At 40.0% G+C, this 20,077-nt stretch overlaps 1 long non-coding RNA gene across 1 annotated transcript in view; it reads right to left on the bottom strand.

The window, feature by feature from the left end:
* Window positions 1-1,079: 1,079 nt before the first annotated feature.
* Window positions 1,080-20,077, bottom strand: part of LOC309608308 — a 72,453-nt gene continuing 53,455 nt past the window's right edge. Inside the window, exon 3 of the long non-coding RNA XR_014232798.1 lies at window positions 1,080-12,365. This is a non-coding gene — a long non-coding RNA (uncharacterized lncRNA). The remainder of the gene's footprint in view (window positions 12,366-20,077) is intronic.

Genomic DNA, 20,077 nt, shown 5'->3' with positions numbered 1-20,077 from the left:
TAGGTGTAAATCTTCGTGATTTTGGTTTTGGCAGTGATGTCTTTAGATATGACATCTCAGGAACAGGCAACCAAAGAAAAAACAGGTAAATTGGACTTCATTAAAATTAAAAGCTTTTGTGTATCAAAGGACACTATCAAGAAAATGAAAAGACAGAGAATGGGGAAATTTTTTATAACTCATATATCTGATAAGAGCATCCAGAATATATAAAGAACTCAACAATAAAAAGACAAATAACCCAATTTAAAAATGGGCAAATGATCTGACTAGGCACTTCTTCAAAGAAGATATAAAAATGGCCAATAAGCACATGAAAAGATGCTCAACATCATTTAATAATCAGGGAAATGCAAACCAAAACCACATGAAGTATCTCACATACTAGGTGAGTGATATCACACACTAGGATGACTATAATTAAAAAAAAAGAAAGATCGACAATAACAAGTGTTGATGAGGATGTGGAGAAATTGGAACATTTATCATTGCTGATGAGAATGTAGAATGGTGTAGCCACTCTGTAGAACACTTTCAGTTTCCCAAACAGTTAAACACAGATTAACCATATGACCCAGCAATTTCACTCCTAGGTATATACCCAAGAGAACTGAAAACCTATGTCCATACAAAAAATTGTGCATAAATGTGTATAGTGGCATTATTCATAATAACCAAAAAGGTAAAACAACTCAAATGTCCATCCACTAATGAATGGATACACAAAATGTGGTATATACATACAGTGGAATGAACACACTCAGATTTTGTTTATCTGAAAATGTCTTAGTTTCTCCCTCACTCTTGAAGAGCAGTTTTGCCAGATAATCCTGTATCTGAAGAATCCTGTCTTGGTTAACAGTTTTTCCTTCTAGCACTTTGAATATATGAGTCCACTGCCTTCTGGCCTCCAAATTTTCTTATGAGAAATCTGCTGATAATCTTTCTCAGGATTCCTTGTGCATGACAAGTCACTTCTCTTTTGCTGCTTTCCAAATTCTTTGTTTTTGCCTTTCAAACACTGGATTATGTTTCTTGGTGTGGTTCTCTTTAGTCACTCCAAGTAGTGTCCTACTTGGAGTTCTTTGAGCCTCTTAGATGCTTCTAGTCGTGTCTTTTATCAAGTTTGGGAGGCTTTTGGCCACTACAAAAACTTTCATGGCTCAGTTAATTAGTACCCTCCCCTTCTTCTCCCCTTCCCCCCACCCCTTTCCTTTTTGATGATCAGAAACTCCTTTATGACCAATTGCAGATGCACTGCAATTTTATCGCAAGTTTTTGTTTCTTTTGGTAGACTCAACATAAGTTTCATGGTTTAAGTGGCACCATGCATTTTCAGTGGCAATTAAAAGAACAAAATTTCTCTCTCATCTGGTCTCATTCAATTATCTTGGCAGAAAAAAATTTGGTGATTTATAGCCATATTTAACCGTAAAGCTCTACAGAATAAAGGTTCACAGGCCAATGCATTCAGATAATTTATGTTGTGTCTGAACAGCTGGAGATCTAAAGTGTTTTGTAGTCACTTGGAACCTGCTTGACTCCATGGGATCCAATCACTGTTTGGCAGATTCATTATTAAAGTCCTGAGAGAATCAAATTCAAATCAGGACATTTATTGTACATCTACTATATGTGAGGCACTATTATCTAGCTTGCAACTGTGATTTTGTTGAATCTAATTATGTTTATAAATAGATTCCAAAGGAAAATTTGGAATGTCTTATCATATTCCATTATATTACTAAAGATGAAATGCATTATATCACTAAATGCTATATGCATTATATCACAAAGATAGTTTTAGAACTTTAAATTACTTGTTATGGGTTTAATTGTGTAGCCCCCTCAAATCCACATGTTTAAGTCCTAACCCTAGTATCTCAGAATGTGACCTTATTTGGAGATAGGGTCTTTACAGAGGTAATCAAGTTAAAGTGAGTCATTAGGGTACCTTAATCAAATATGACTGGTGTCTTTATAAAAAGGGAAATTTGGGTACAGAGATACACATAGAAGGAAGATGACATGAAGAGACACAGGAAGAAGACAGCCATCTACAAGTCCAGGAGTAAGGCATGGGACAGATCCTTCTCTCACAGCCCTCAGAAGGAACCAACCCTGCTGACACCTCGAATTTGGATTTTTAGCTTCCAGAACTGTGAGATGATAAACTTCTATTGTTTAAGCCACCCAGTTCGTGATACTTTGTTATGGTGGCCCCAGCAAATGAATACATTACTTGTATGATTTTTTTTTGAAGACAACCAACTCTTTAAAAAAAACTATAGAAGGCTATAGAAATGCGAATATTTTGTGACTGTTTATGTTTTGTGATTTTTAAAGTTTGCAAGAATTTACAGATTATTTTTATGCATGCATTTTTTCTTAGTGGAGATCTAATTTCATGCAATGAGGAAATAAATAGTGCCCTGGTCTCATTTCTTCTCATTATTTAAAAAGAATCCTGTGATGTGATGCTGTCAGCTAAGTTTTCACTTTCATGTATCTTGCTCAAAGGGAAGCTCACTTTTGATGTTGTTCTCATCAAAGGTTTCAGAGGTTTCTGTACTTCATGCTTCTCGGCTGAATCACCTGCAACATAGCCAAGGTCTGTTTTCCTCACAGTGCCTTGCAGACTGATTTGTAGGTTGCTGAATGGAGCTAAATTGGAAACTGCCCTATTTGAAAGGAAATGGATGTCGTCAATCCTTCCAGAATATCAAAAGCTACAGGACAGATAGCCCACAAAATATAATGACTGCCTAGAAAACCACCTGGAGAAGGGCAACAAGTGTAATGTGCTGCATTTTAATCATCTGCTTGGCATATTGGCTATGGAATCATTTAGTTTTGAAAGCCTCATTCTACATTTCAGTGGCCTGTGTGGTAACTCGCATTGACAAAGAAAGAGAGGCCTCCCAGCCTTGAGGAATCCCTTTAGGACACTTTTTAAAAATTGTGGTCTACCTTTTACTAGATTCCTCAGAGCAGAACAGACAGACAGACAGCAGGCCTCAAGAAATTAACTGGTTCCAGCTGATTATATGACTCACCTGGTTGGCTATGGCAGTGAGCTTTCAAGTCTCCTGTATCCAGGCTCTTTGATGGAATTGGGCCTCCAAAATCTCTTGGTATATCTGAGTCTCCTGAATCCCTAAATTAATCCAGAGATATGTGTATTTGTGAGGATGGAGGTGGGTGGGTTTGTCAAATCCTTTCAAACGTATTGAGATGATTACCAAAGCTGTAGAGGAAACTTTATTGTGGGAGGACTTGTTGTTATGCAATGACTAAGACAACTAAGCCTTACATTGAAATGTCCACGATGAGGCCATGGATGTGAAAACCATTTCATAGTTAGTTGAACGACTGGAGGGATACAAATACAGGTTGACATCTTTTGGGAGGACATGGAACAGGAGTAGGAGGCAGTTAGGGGAACTTCCACATTTTATCTTACATGCTTCAATTTAGTTTGAGTTTTTTGAAAATGAGAATATTTGTATTATGTATTCATTTTATGAAGGAAGATAAAAATATAAATCTTGAACTAAACTGAAAGCAAAACCCAAAATACTTGGGTAATTAACACCAAATGTTTTGGATGCTTTTTTGGAAAATGGTAAGTGGGAGTGGACTGATTAACAGAAACATAATTTTCTTGTTTTCTCCTTCTTGCCTCTCATGTTACACTTTTTAAAATGCTGTCCCCACATTCCATAAAAAATAACAGTAGCCTGCATTTCCTGAGCATTTACCTAATGTGTTGGGCACTGTGTTAAGTGTATCACAAATGTCGTCACCTTCAATCCTTACCAGAATCCTAGGGATGAAAAAGGGTGAATGTTAGAGAGTTAACCATGTAGGTATCATCTACAGCTACTGCATCAAGTGCATTATTCTCAGGAATACATTGCAAATACCAAACTCCACAGAACATCATTTGGAGACACTGTCTTTTCATTGGATTTACTATCAATTTGATGAGTTGTTCAAACAGAAATAAATATAAGTCTTTTTCTCTTTGTCATCCTGTTGCCACTAGAAAATAAATTTCTGATGGTCACATTGTGATGTCTATCAATATATCTATAGAGATAGCTGATGTTCTGGAGTTTTAGCCTGAAGATCATATCCCAGGCTAGAAGAAACAAAATGTCAAGATGTATCCAGAAGTGGGCTTCCCTGGTGGCACAGTGGTTAAGAATCCACCTGCCAACGCAGGGGACACGGGTTCGAGCCCTGGTCCGGGAAGATCCCACATGCCACGGAGCAACTAAGCCCGTGTGCCACAACTACTGAGCCTGTGCTCTAGAGCCCGCGAGCCACAACAACTGAAGCCTGAGCGCCTAGAGCCTGTGCTCTGCAACAGGAGAAGCCACCTAATGAGAAGCCCACGCACCGCAACAAAGAGTAGCCCCTTCCTGCCACAACTACAGAAAAGCCCGCGCACAGCAACAAAGACCCAATGCAGCCAAAAATAAAAATAAATTTATTAAAAAAAAAAGTTGTATCCAGAAGTGAATTTACTAATATATGATATTCTGAAATAGACTGAGCTATCCCACAGTAGTAAATTCTTCAGATAACTGATATACAAGCATCAGAGCTTTTAATGACTTATTCGTTCTTTCTTTTTTCTTTGTTTCATAGCTGGTGTATTCTTTTTTTTTAATTTTTATTTGAGTATAGTTAATTTAGCTTGTGTTAGCTTCTGCTGCACAGCAAAGTGAATAAGTTACATATACATATATCCACTCCTTTCTATTTTTTTTAAAATTAATTAATTTATTTATTTTTGGCTGCGTTGGGTGTTCCTTGCTGCACGCAGGCTTTCTCTAGTTGCGGCCAGCGGGGGCTGCACTTCATTGCGGTGTGTGGGCTTCTCATTGTGGTGGCTTCTCTTGTTGCGGAGCAAGGGATCTAGGCACATGGGCTTCAGTAGTTGTGGCATGCGGGCTCTAGAGCACAGGCTCAGCAGTTGTGGTGCACAGGCTTAGTTGCTCCGCGGCATGTGGGATCTTCCTGGACCAGGGCTCGAACCCGTGTCCCCTGCATTGGCAGGCGGATTCTCAACCACTGAGTCACCAGGGAAGCCCCGGTTTTTCATACTCTTATTAGACTGAGAAAATTTCCTTCTATTCCCAATTTTCTGAAAGTTTCAAAAAAAATCATGAATTGGATTTTGCCAAGTGCTTTTTTCTACATATATTCAAATGATTGTATGGATTTTCTTCTTTATTATCTTAACGTTGTGAATTTACACTGATTAATTTTTTAATGGTAAGACAACTTTGCATCTTGAGAAGCCACCCTTGATCATGATGTATTATTCTATTCTATATTTTCTTATTCAAACGTGTCACATAATTCACAAGTCTCTTCTTCAGATTCTGAGGGCAGATTTTTCTCTTTTTATAACAAATTAAAAGGCTCAGTGGAGTAGTTTGGTCCTGGCAAAGTTTAGTGAGGAAGGTTGTTTTTTTTAAAAAAACAAAATACTATCCTGGAGTGCTTAAAGTCAGAACCTTAGCAAGGTGTGAGGGTGTGTGATATAATAAAAAATAACCATTTGATCTTAGTCCCCAATTCCTGTCACACAGCTCCTAAAGTCCTGGGAACCTCAGAAATGATGAGTGCCTTTTGTATGCTAATGAGATGGTTGGTGGCTGGGGGCTCCTAGGATGGACACATAACCACAGTGGAGGGGCCAGGGCATGACTAGAGGGTTGGAACCTTTCAGCCTTACTCCTTACTCACCTGACCTCTGGGCAGGTGAGAGGGGCTGGAGATGGAGTTGAGTCAATAATGGCCAATGATTTAATCAATCATGCCTCTGTAATGCAACCTTCATAAAACTCCCTAAACGGTACAGTTCCGCGAGCCTCTGGATTGGTGAACACATCCACGTGCCAGGAGGGTGACCCACCCCAATCCCAGGAGACAGAAGCTCCTGTGCTCCTGACCCTTCCGGACCTCATGCTATGTACCTCTTCATCTGGCCGTTAATTTGTATCCTTTATAATATCACTTATAATAGCCTGGTAATAGTAAGTAAAGTGATAGTAAGTAAAGTGCTTTCTTGAGTCCTATAAAGCATTCTGGTGAATCATTCAAGTGGGGGTCGTGAGAACCTCCTGAATGTATAGCTGGTCAGTCAGAAGTGTCAGCCTAGGTCTTGGAACTGGCATATGAAGTAGGGGGCAGTCCTGTGGACTGAGCCCTTAACCTGTGGAATCCGATGCTAACTCCAGGTAGAAGGTGTTAGGATTAAAGTGAATTATAGAAAAATAAATAAATAAACTGAATTATAGGACGCTTACCTGGTTTTAAAGAGTTGGAGAAGTGTTGGAAAAGACACCATGCATTTGGTGTGTAAAAAAACCCAAAAATTCAACCAAGTAAATTTGAAGAGCTAACTGGCTTGATTCACAAATCCCTGAATCAAGCAGCACCCTGTCCAGGAAATAGAAGGGTGGTCTGAGGGGGTTGTGCAAAACGGAAGATTTTTATAGGCAGAAGAAGGTTGGGGCAAGGAAGTTATTAGCAAAAGAAAAGAAAGGATTTTTTCAGGCCAGGTCACCTTATTTGGGGGAAATGCCTAGGGTCTATCAGGCAGATTACCTCACTGATGTTGACCAGAAAATCCCAGGCTGGCCGATTAAGATTACATTCCTGGGGAAGGTTAAAGCTGCAATTAGCTCGGGTATTAAACTTAAGTTTGGAATCGTGCACTTCAGCACAAGCGACCCCATTTTGGGCCTGTGGTTTTCCTCTTTATCAGGTGACAGAAGTATCGTGAGTAAAAATGGTTTGGAGGTGACAAAACCATTGCAAGCTCCTCCTTCCTTTCCTCTCCATCCCATCTCTCCCTTCCTAGGCTCTATCCTTCTCCCCACAGCTGCGTCTGCTCCACTTTCGTCAAGATCTAGATCCCAGCTAGTTGCTGTAACCATACAAGGAACTCTCAAGGTCATCTAGTTTGATCCAATATATAAATTCTCCTTCTCATACCTGTTACCGAACCAGGTCCCTTTGCCCAGCATGCAGCCAGCCAAAACGCTGAAACGCCGAGGTTTGCAGCCAAGCGAGGAGATGGGAGAACAAGCCTGGGGTCCATGTCCCTGAAGACAAGAGGGCTTGGGTACTTATGGATAAAGAGGCCGGGCGGTCTGAGGCATGGGGGGTGTGGGGAAAGGTGATTGGAGATAAGAAAAAGGTGAGGCAATCATCGTTCTACGCAGGCGTAACTAAGCTATAGGCTTCTTCCTGGGACGCGTGTTCAGAAAATGGTGGAGTCACGTGTTCTGAGGGTGGAGTTTTTAGCCTTCTGATGTCAAAAGGTCACCGAGTGGACACTTGCACATGCCCAGCTGGAGGGTCAGCAGTCTTACCCAGTCTTAACCAGCTTGAGCTCCAACTAGACACAGCTGACTCCAAATTCTTGGAAAACAAGTTGGGCAAACATCTGATTGTTTAGGTTCCGTGCTGCTGGGAGGACATGCAACTTTTTTTTGTAGCAACAATGAAAGCCAGGTGGATCAGTGAAGGAAGGTTACAGGTGTAATGGATCTAACTGGTGATTACCCATGGCTTCACTCCTTTAGTAAATAGTCAGCTGGTCCCATCTTTAATTTACCTTCCTTCTTCGGAATGTTAGCAAGGCTTAAACTACGACCCACGGCAGAGTTATTAGCTCTTAGTATGTGTTATTAAGGGCTGCAGAAGGTTTTCCAGCACCAAAGGAATGAGCTACAAAGTGATGGAGACCCAGGTATTGATACAGGTGAGGAAGGAAGCATTTGGGAGGCAGAGAAGTCTTTTCAGCTTCCCTAACATCAGACTAACTAGGCTGTCTCCTAGTCTGTCCAAAAGCACAGCCATGGGGCTACTTGCTTTAAGTGACATAGTTATTTCCAGTCTTTGAATGGCTTTCTTCAGGCTTCTCTCAGGCCTAAAACAAGAGTCATTTCTGTAGGAGAAGTGTTTTGGACAGCACAGTGTTTATTAACTTCTCACCTCTCTGCCTTATCAAGTCACAAAGGTTTTAAAAGGATATAAGGCTACACTTGTTATCAGCAATGGAGGAAACACGCAAGAGACTTTTAAGTTGGGCCCTGCCCACCCCAAGTTCTCTAACCTTCACGGAAATAGAGTCACTAAAAATACAATTTTTTTTCAGGCTCCTGCTTGGCCACTCCCCTTTCTCCCACTAGATGTCACCACACTACACAGTAATGAAGGGAAATGACATAAGTGATAGGCTTCTAGACTTTAAAGAAATGGTTAGCAGCAAATTGGGCCTAATTAGTTTATTTAATAAACTGTATCTTTAAGATATAAAAATCACATATAGTCAGCCAGAAAGTAAGTTACCTCGTTCATTCACTCTCTTAAAATGCTGTCAGTCCTGGAAACCCAAGCAGAGAGGAGCTTACAGTCACTCTATCGGTAAAAACCTGGCTGGATTAAATCAGCTGATGACCCTGCAAAGGCTGAGTGGATCTCACCCCTCAGGATATTAAATCTCTTTGTTGAGAGGTTGGATTACTGCTAGATCCCGTTATCACCCAAGCTGAGCTCCTACGGCTGCTGGGGATTAGACATGATCCTTCTCTATCCACAGCACTTTTACATCCTTCCTCCTCCCCGTGCCTCCTCTGTGGTCTCTCTTCTGTGAAGGCGGAAGATAAGATGCCACAGATAAGGGGGGAGTGAACGTGGCAGCCTCTGCAGCATTTCATTCCCAACACCCCAGCTGACAAGCTGTCCCACTGCTAGTATAAAGATTCTCCCTAGTCCCCAACCTCCAACAGCCTCTGCAGGCCAGGCCCGTGATTTTCAGCTTGATCTCAGATCTAATTTAGGATATCAGGATGCTCGGTGGAAAGCAAAGCCCAGCTAATTCGAGGTATCTCCCAGGATGAGTGATAAACACTTGCGAATGTATCTAAATCTAATGACACTTGGCTCCATGAGGCTGACCCCTTCCATCTCCCAGACAGGTCTCCCTGTGTACCACCACCTAACTTCCTATGGATAGTAATTTAACAACCAGGAATCAGGAAGCTGGTGGGTCAGTGATTACTCTGTGTTCTGTTCTTTGACCAAGACAAGTTGCCACTGACATCTGGCCTTCCTTTTGATGCAAGGTTTAAAGTTTCATTTCAGCTAGGTCATCTGAGATTGCTATTAAAATGTCCTGGGGGAAGATTGAGATTCAGCTGCAATCATTAACATCAAGCAGCATTTATAAACTGTGTCAAACTTAGCATGGAGGGGGGAGGTCTCAAATGTGTTTACCTGAAATAGAACACCTTCCCCTCCCCACTTCTCCTAAATGAAATAGGCAAAACCAGAGCCGCCATATACAGTTGTGCACAACTCTAGGGGGTGCCATTTGCGATGCTGTCTCTGTAACCGTAGGTGGTGCCTGGGCAGCACCCCAAAATATAAAGCAAATAAAATCAGTATTTTATTGATATAAAAAATTGTACATTCTACTTTTGAACCTTTATTTAAAAGCCAATCAGTGGGAAATACCCTTTCGATGAAAATTAAGGTCCTAAATTCTGAGTTGTGGTTGAAAGTTGCCCTCAGCGGCATCTCAGATCATGGAGAGAAGCAGTTGAAATCTCAGAAGCATTTTATTTTATTTTTTATTTTTTAACATCTGTATTGGAGTATAATTGCTTTACAATGGTGTGTCAGTTTCTGCTTTATAACAAAGTGCATCAGCTATACATATACATATATCCCCATATCTCCTCCCTCTTGCATCTCCCTCCCTCCGACCCTCCCTATCCCACCCCTCTAGGTGATCACAAAGCACCGAGCTGATCTCCCTGTGCTATGCGGCTGCTTCCCACTAGCTATCTATTTTACATTTGGTAGTGTATATATGTCCATGCCACTCTCTCACTTCGTCCCAGCTTACCCTTCCCCCTCCCCGTGTCCTCAAGTCCATTCTCTACGTCTGCGTCTTTATTCGTGTCCTGCCCCTAGGTTCTTCAGAACCATTTTTTTTTTTTTTTAGATTCCATATATATGTGTTGGCATATGGTATTTGTTTTTCTCTTTCTGACTTACTTCACTCTGTATGACAGTCTCTAGGTCCACCCACCTCACTACAAATAACTCAATTTCGTTTCTTTTTATGGCTGAGTAATATTCCATTGTATATATGTGCCACATCTTCTTTATCCATTCACTCAGAAGCATTTTAAATCAAACAGATCCAGACACTCATAAATAAGAGTGGCAGGAATCACAGATTTTGAAATTTGGGTAATCCCTGTGGAAGAGGAGAAGGGACTATCTATCAAATGGAGGTACTGTTTAACCCAGCAATTCCACTTCTAGGATGTTATCAGATGTACTTTCAAATATGAAAAATGATCTGTAGACAAGAGTTATTCATTGCTGCATTGTTGGTAACAGCAAAAAACTGGAAAAAACCTAAATGTCTGACAGAGGACAAATCACACAATGGAACACTTGGCAGCTTTCACAAGGAATAAGGAAACTCTCTCTGTATAGATGGAATGGTCTGCAGATATAGGGTCCCAGGAAAACAACAAGGTGCAGAAAAGCATGAATAATATGTTACCTTGAGGGAGTGAGTGTGTGTGTGTTTATTTATCTGCTTTTATGTGCATAAGAAATTTCTGGAGAAATACCCAAGAAACTAATATCACTGTTTGCCTCCAGGGCAAGATACTGACTACATGGGCAGGGATAGAGGGCACTTACTCGATATCTTTTGTACCTTCTGAATTTTGAACTACATGAATGTATTACCTAATCTAATAACAAGAAAAATAGTAATATTAATAATAGTCAGATTCCTACTCCCCCCCAACCCCCCCCAAAACATATGATAATCACTGTAGCAGTCTAAAATACAATATTCTCACAGCATAGCCTGACCCACTGCTAATTCACTTTGGTGGTGCAGCTTCACACCAGGATCAGCTCCACTACTGACAAGACAGCATAATTTAGTGCTGAGGTTTAAATCCTGCTTCTATTACTTATTAGTCATGTGACCTACGGCAGGTCTACTTAGCTTCTCTGTGCCTCAGCTCCCTTTTAAATAAGTGATGGTAAATCCTACCTTGAAGGGTTATTGAGAGGACTGGACGAGTTGGTATCTGTTGTGTTCAATGAAATGTTTAAAAAGAACACAGTAGAATAAAGAACCCCACTGTTCCTGGTATCCATTACCGAGGCGTGCAGGGGCCGCAATCGTGTAACTGATAAGAGGGAGCGTATAAGTGTAGCCCTTGACACATAGTAGATGCTTAATAAACATTAATTCCCTCCTCATTCGTACTTAATTGGGCTGCCAGGGGCTTTATAGACTCTTTCTGAGCAGGCTGAGCAGTAATTTCCTACTGGATGTATTTGTGATCTCTCCATTTTAGTCTGCAGATGGACCCTTTGAGCTGTGTTAGACTGGGTTAGGGTGCTTTTAAAATGAAAACAACTATTTGGTTGTATTATTTTCATGTCAGTTTCTTGGGCTTATCTAAGTAAACATTTCCATATTTTTTTTGCCTAAGTTTTATATGGATTAAATTGTTGCAGTGGAAACGTGCCTTGCTGTAAAATGCAAAATCTGTGGCTCTGACTTCAAGCATAAATTGAAGAAAGGTACAAGGCAATTATATGAATAAATCTTAGAAAAGCAGAAATAAAAACAAAAGTAAATAGCCAACATTTTTAGAATATTAGGGGCTGTGCCCAGCACTCTACAAGCTTTATCCTTAACCCTTTGAGTTAGTTATTATGATCAGTCCCAGTTTAGACTTGAGGAAACTGAGGCAACTTATTCAGGGTTACAAGGTAGTAAATGGCAGAGATAGGATTTAAACTCATCTGGATAATTTCAGTTTCCAAATTTTGTGCATATACCTCTTCTTCTGAGGCAAATCATCATGAAACTAAATTTGTAAGCCTTAAACAGAAACTGCTGATTTTAGGATGTAGTTTTCTAAGTAAGGAAGGGATCATCATCTGTTTGATTTCAATGAATTCTTGGGTCCTTGTGTGCTGTGTCTTTTATGTTCTTACAGTTACCGTGTGAGTTAGGGATTGTTCTCATCTTTCAGGCAAGGAAACCAAGACTCAGAGATGTTAGGTAACTTGTCCAAGACAGCATAGCAAGTGGAGGAGAAAGCATTTAAACTGAGGTCTGTCTACTTCCACAGCACTCAGACTTACAGTTCTGAAGAACTTCTAGTCATCTTCAGTCTTGTCTTGTTTTTCCTCAAACCCCCTGCTGGTGCACAGGTTCAAAGGAAATTCCATAGGAGGTCCTCGAAATTTGTCTCATGGAGTTGTTTCTCCTGGTCAAATACCTATGTGACTCAAAGTAAAAAACAAACTTTCACATTAAGATAAGTCTCTGTCTCTCTAGATCTAGATTCCATCTACCCTCTCTTTATCTAATGTAATATTTCTCATTAGAACATACATTTGTGACATGGTTCTTGTAACAATGCAATAGTTTCTGCAATTCTTTATAGTCTGAGTTGTCAGTGCCTTAAATTAGGTGGAACAGAATTCCTTTCAGACTATGAGTCTCTGACAGGGTTTGTTTGGATTCCCTTGACACAGCTGTTTACAGTCAGAGTTTCCATGTCTGAGAGCCCAGAACCTGAGGGGACCGACAAGTGGTAACGGGGAGACCCTCATGCAAAGAATGCTCTGGGGAGAAGTCCCTGAAGGGAGGGAGAAAGGCCAGAACGGTGGCTGGAGCCCTGGGTCCCCCACGGCGCTTTGCCATTGCCACCTCTGGGATTCCGTATCTGTAGAAGGAGGTCGGGTCAGGTGGTCTCCTAACTAGGTATGAAACCAGGAGCTGGATTATGACCTCTGGCAGAAGGTGGAGGTATTTCCCACATATGAGAATTGAGTGCTTATCATGTGCCAAACAATATGCTGAGCACAGTTGAGGGATGATTTGATATCATCCTCACAACAGCCCTGTGAGGAGAGGTTCTGCTAGCACCCTTATTTCACAGATGAAAAATCTGAGACTCTGAGAGCTTCACTCATTTTACCTGAGGTTCCATAGGCAGTAAGTGGCAGAGCAGGGATTCAAACCCAGGCCACCAGGCTCAGGAACTTGCCCCTTAACCACTTAGCTCTCCAGACCTGAAGCTAATAGAATTACCCCTCATTCTGCTGCCCAGAAAGAGCTCATTCTCTATGAAAATGTATTCACGTGCATATTGTACTCAAAACTGGATCCTACTGCATGTACTGCCTGGTAATTTCTTTTTCTCTTAGCAATACACTTGAAAGTTTATCTTCATTTTTAAGATAATCCCTCACTTCCCTCTTGCAGGGGTCTCCCTGTAGAGCCAGGCAGACTGAGGGGTGTGGTGCTAAGAAGAGCACACGAGCAGTGTGGAAGGAATGCACTGTTAAAGGAACGAGCCAGGGCCTTTAAATGACCCTCAAAACAGCCAGATCCTATTCAGCAAAGGGAAAAAAAAAAGAATTTTCTTGGCTGTGTTTTGTAGCTTCCATTACCTTAACTGTCATCAAGAACAGTGCTGAGTCAGGGCTTGAATGATCTTCTTCTCTGCTTGGGTTCTTGTCTTTGGCTTGCTGCCATTCTTTGTGTGCTACAAGGCATGAAGACAGGTCTCCACCTCATCCATCTCTCAAGAAAGGTGGTAGATATTATACATATTTTAATAGGGAGCAACATAGCGTGCGGGTTAGGAGGATGCATTCAATCCTGGCTCCAACCCCGTCGAGCCGTGTGTCCTTGAGCATGTGATTTAATTCAGAGCCTTGGTTTCTTCGTCTGCAAAGCACGGATTCTGAGACGGCCTCCCTCCTAGGGCTGTTGTCGGCTGGAATCTGATGGGCACGAGGATACTCTGCACGGTGCCGACACTCGGGGGGCAATTCCACTCTGTGCTCTTCACGGCCGCCTGGGATCATGTTGCTATTCCAAGGCTCTTGGTGAGGCTACCTGGGACCTCTCTGACTCACCACTTAGGTTCTGGGGAACTCTGGGTCTTGCTACCGACCAGGCTTGCTGCGGACAAGGGCATAGCTCTCCCTTTTTCAAATGTCCAGATCTGTCCTCCTCTTCACCGGGAATTTGGCCCAGAGGGAAGATGTGCAGGGTACCTTCTCAGGGATGCATTAGCGTTATGATTTTCTTTTCTTTTCTTTTTTTGGCTTCCCTTCTTTTCCACTTGCTCCTTCCTACCAAGCAGGGGGAATTATGATCTATCCTGGGGCAGGGGAGGGGGAGTTGTTGGACAGCAAATCTGTCTTCTACCACACTCTCTTGCAAATCTTTTAACTAATTTAAGGAGAGACTTTTAAAACCCAAAAGCCAAGCACTGATCCCTATGTTTGTTAAGTTCCCCTATTTCAGAACAGTATCCTGCTGTGGTAGCATGGCTTTATTTTATGGAGAAAGCTGAGCAACTCAATCTCTTTTGTTGCCTGGCTAATACCTGTACAGGTTGCTGTTTCAGGATTCTCGTGTGAGCACCACCAAGACACCACCAAGAGAAGCCTGTGAGCTTCTCAGTCTCTGGCACCCAGCACGGTGTCTGTCTGGTACACAGTAGGCGTTTCATACATGCCTATTGAATGACATCCTACCTTACCCAAGAGATATTCTGCTCCAAGTTGTTAAATGTGATTTTTAAGGTCCTCAATGGTAGTTTTCGTCCACAACAGAGTTTATTCATAAGTATGAATTTTTTTGACTTTTAAATTAGTCCTTGATTTATTAAAATTAAAAAATTTTAAAAGCCTTGCATTTCATAAGCTTTTAAGTTTAGATTACAAATCTTATTATGTTGTTGATAAGTCCAGCAAGCTCTAACAGTCACTTTTAAGGGGCCTTTGGTTAATGTTTTATCCCATTTACAAACTTGATTGAACTCCTTTTAAACTGCTTTTATAAATTTAATATATTCAATTTCCTTTTAAGTACTATAATAGTCTGACTTAACAACACCTTCCTGAATATTTAAGTAACTCCTGTAAATCTAATACATTAAACTTATAAATATGGTAAACCTTTAGTTCTATTACGTTATTCAGGTCTGTAATATACTTATTAAAATTTGAACTTAAAAATCACAAGTCTAAATCAAGTACATATCTAAAATTAGAATCACAAAGATGACTCCTTGCTTCATAAGGCCAATTCTCTTAAACATCAGAGAAGTATATAAAGTCCATAAATGCCAAAAATGCACTGACTCCTTAACCTGAAAATATTAATACTACACATTTGAGATTCTTAAATATTTCTATACTTATTTTAAAATCATCCTAGTGGTAAAAGATACTGATGCACCAAGAAAATAACTGTGTCATCCCAAACAACCTTCCTTTTCTTTTATTTTTCTCCTCTATACATTTGTTCCCCAACCAACCTGGCTACGTGTCAATGAAGGCCTTGCCATCAACTGCCTTGGAGATCTCGGCAAAAGCTATTGCCCTCATGGGGTTTCTGTTTCTCTAGCCATAAGAAAATGCAAGGGGTTGGGTTAGATGATCTCTAAGGTCTTAACTGTATAATTCTGGAATTCATATTTTTATGTTTATTCACAGTATGGTTTTCCATTTAGGCTAACAGGAATGGACAAAATTACTAAATCAGGGCATCTACTGCTCATGGAAAGCTACCATCTCAGAGAATGCCCACCATTGCACATACTATGTTTGCAATCTGCTCCTACTCAGGGTCACCCATTTGGTTGCATGGACCCTAATGATTTTTAGGCTTTTGACTTCAGAGCACAAGCAGTCAAGAAGTCACATCTGGGGCCATCTAGGAAGAGTTTTAAAACTAGAAGGATTCATTTGCAAAGTATATGTTCCAGTTTATTTTGAATATCATGCCCCTCATTGATGGCTCAGGTCATTGCTACTGCTTCTGAGTACAGTTTGGGGGCTTGAATTAGACATCCTTTTGTTTAAATCCCAGATCCACTCTTTAAAATCATGTGACTTTGCTGACCAATCTTATGCAAACAAACTTGATAATTTAAGATGAAATGAAAATATTCCTGGAAAGCTACAAATCACTGAAACTGATTGAAAAAGTAAAAAATCTAGATAGACCTTTAAGAAGTAAAGGAATAACACCAATACCGCACAAACTCTTCCAAAAAATAGAGGAGAATAAAGCATTCCCAACTCATCTGTGAAACCAGTATGACTCAGATGCTAAAGCCAGAAAAAGACATCATAAGAAAGGAAAACTAAAGACCAATACCCCACATGAACATAGATGTGAAAATCCTCAACAAAACATTAGCAAACCTATCCAAATCCAACAATTTATCTAAAAGATTATACACCATGATCAAATAAGATTTATCCCAGGAATGCAAGGTTGGTTTAACACCCAGAATCAACTAATATAAAACACCAAAAACAACATGATCGTCTCAATAGATACAGAAAAAGCATTTGCCAATATCCAACAACTCTTAACAAACTTTGAATAAAAAGGAACTCCCTCAGTCTGGTAAAGGGTGATATGAAAAGCCTACATTGAATATCATACCTAATGGTGAAAGACTAAATGCTTTTCTCCTAACATTAGGACCAAGGCAAGGATATCTGTTGTCACCTCTTTTATTCAACATTGTATGGGAGATTCTAGACAGTGAAATCAGGCAAGAAAAAGAAATAAAAGGCATAAAGACTAGAAAGGAAAAAGAAAAATTGTTTTTATTCACAGATGATATAATCCCTTATACAGAATATTCTAAGGCAGCGGTCCCCAAGCTTTTTGGCAGCAGGGATGAGTTTCGTGGAAGACAATTTTTCCACGGACCGGGGTGGGGTGGGGGGATGGTTCAGGCGGTAGTGCGAGTGATGGGGAGCCATGGGGAGCGGCAGATGAAGCTTCACTCCCTCACCCGCTGCTCACCTCCTGCTGTGCGGCCCGGTTCCTAACAGGCTGCAGACTGCTACAGGTCCGCGGCCCGGGGATTGGGGACCCCTGTTCTAAGGCATACACAACACACCCACCCACACACACACAGAACTGTTAGAACTAACATACAAGAGAATCTTCAAGATCATGAGTTAGGCAAAGATGCAAAAGAATCAAAATTCAAAACTTTGCATCTCAAAAGATACCATTAAGAAAATGAAAAGACAAGAAACAGACGGACAGATTTCCCCGGCGGTGCAGTGGTTAAGAATCTGCCTGCCAATGCAGGGGACACAGGTTCAAGCCCTGGTCCGGGAAGATCCCACATGCTGCAGAGCAACTAAGCCCGTGTGCCACAACTACTGAGCCTGCACTCTAGACCCTGCAAGCTACAACTACTGAGCCCGCGTGCCACAACTACTGAAGCCCGCGCACCTAGAGCCTGTGCTCTGCAACAAAGAGAAGCCATTGCGATGAGAAGTCTGCGCACCGCAACGAAGCATAGCCTCCGCTTGCGGCAACTGGAGAAACCCCACATGCAGCAACGAAGACCCAACGCAGCCAAAAATAAATAAATAAAATAAATACATTTCTAAAAAAAAAAAAGAAAAGAAACAGATTGGGGGAAAATATTTGTAAAACACACATCCAATCAAGGACTCATATTAAGAATTTACAAACATATAAGTACAACTGAATTATAAGATAAATAACCAAAACATGGGCAAAAGATATAAACAGACATTACACACACACACAAACAGGCTGAGAGGTACATGAAAAAATGCTCAACATTATTAGTCATTAGGGAAATGCAAATTAAAACCATAATAAGATACCATTTCATACTCACTAGAATGGCTATAAGACAGACAATAATAAATGTTGGTGAGAATTTGGAGAAATGGGAACTGCTGAGGGGAAAGTAAAATGGTGCAGTCATTTTGGAAACATTTTGGCAGTTTCTCAAAAAGATAAGCATAAATACTATATAATATGAAATTACATTCTTAGAGAGAAATGAAAGAAAATGAAAACATAAGTCTACCAAAAAATTTGTACACAAATGTTCATAACACTGTAATTCATAATAGCCCCAAACCAGAACAGCCTAAATATCCATCCACTGGTGAGTGGATAGACAAAATATGGTATATTTATACAATGGAGTACTATTCAATAATAAAAAAAGAATGAACTACTGACTCATGTTAATCATGAGTGAACCTCAGAAACATTATGCTAAGTGAAAGAAGCCGGACACAAGACACCACATATAGTGTGATTTCATTTATATGAAATGCTCAGGATATAGAGACAGAAAGTAGATTAGTGGTTGCCTGAAACTCATAATATGAACAGGGATTAACCTTAAATGGGCATGAGGAACCTTATTGGAGGGATGAAAATGTTCTGGAACTGACTTATGTTGATGGTTGTACTATTTGGTAAAGTTACTGAAAATTATTGAATCATACACTTGAATTGAGATGATTTTATGATATGTGAAATATACTTCAATAAAGTTGTTAAAGAAAATCATGTGACTTTGGGCAGGTGGCTAACTTCTCTATGCTTTAGCTTTTCATCTGTAATATGGGGATAATGAAAATATTTACTTTATAGGGTCATTGGACAGATCAAGAGAGAAAACAAATATATAATGTTTAAAGTTAGACTGCCTATCACATGATAAACACTCAATGAAATACTAGTTTCTATGATTATTTTGAAATATCAGAAAAAAGGTCTGAAGGAATAAGAGGTTTGTTTCATTTATAAATGATACTGATATATTAAAAACCACTTGAAAAGACATGAATGCTTATTAAATGTATATTACTAAGTCAAAGAAGCCAATTTGAAAAGGCTACATACCATATGCTTCCAAGTATATGACATTCTGGAAAAGGCAAAACTGTGGAGACAGTAAAAAGATCAGTGGTTGTCAGGGGTCGGGTGTAGGGTGTGGGGTAGGATGAATAGGTGGAGCCCAGAGGATCTTTAGGATAGTAAAAATACCCTGAATGATACCACAACAATGGACACGTCATTATACATTTGTCCAAACCCATAAAAACATAAAACACCAAGAGTGAACTATGGATCTTGGTTGATGTGTCAGTGTAGGTTCATCACTTGTAAAAAATGTACCACTTTGATGGGGATGTTGATAATGCAGGAGGCTATGTATGTGTGAAGGCAAGGTGTGTATATGGGAACTCTCTATACCTTCCTCTCAATTTTGCTGTGAACTTAAATTATTCTAAAAAAGCAAAGTCTTAATAATAATTTTTAAAACCCACTTATCTCTTTTTCAACCCTAAATTTTCTATCTGTAGCATGGAAAAACTGGTAGGAAAGGGGAAAATAACTTGTGGGAAACAAAAAATTGGGCTTAACAGGTCAAATAGGCAAAAAATTCATTTTAAGGGATAATAAAACTAGAAATATTTGTCATTTCTTTTTATGAAATTCCAACTTGGTAGAAGTGAAAGATTTTGTTAGCCAAAGAAAACTTCAATCAAGACCCAGTAAATGTTTTTCTTTTTTATTTAAGATGTTTAAGTATGTGAAACATTTTTACAGTTCCAAAGTCAAAATTACACTATAAAGTACATCAAGAAGTCTAGCTTCTATACTAATTTCCTCTACCCTGTTCCTTCTTCCCTCTATAGGTAATCTTTTTTTTGGGGGGGTGGGGTTTGCAATTAACTCTCAATTTTTTTTTTTAACTATAAAGAAATCCCCTTTCTTACCAAAAGATAACCACAATATAAACCTTCTCCCCCTGCTTCTTGTTTTCACTTAACAATATATCCTCACGATTATGCCATGTGGTAGACATTCCTCTGTTTCAGTGGCATAGTCTTCCATTGTGTAATGCACCATGGTTTACTCAGCCAGTTTCTTGGTGATGATCATTTAGATTGTTTTCAGTTTTTTACTATTATTCATAATGCTGCAATGCATAGCCTTGAAGTTGCTGTAAATTTAAGGTGCAAACTATGAACATTCCTTGGCATCTGAATGAGTTTGTCCTTCGGCAGACCAAGCTAGCTATGGCTTATATAACTGATCCAATACTGTTTGTGATGAAATTCCATTTGGACTACCTGTTAGTTTAAATCACTT

This window comes from Balaenoptera borealis (assembly GCF_965194805.1).
Source record: "Balaenoptera borealis genome assembly, chromosome: 12".
NCBI lineage: Eukaryota > Metazoa > Chordata > Mammalia > Artiodactyla > Balaenopteridae > Balaenoptera > Balaenoptera borealis.
Note: the sequence above shows the minus strand (reverse complement) of the source record. Positions and strands in the feature narration are given on the sequence as shown.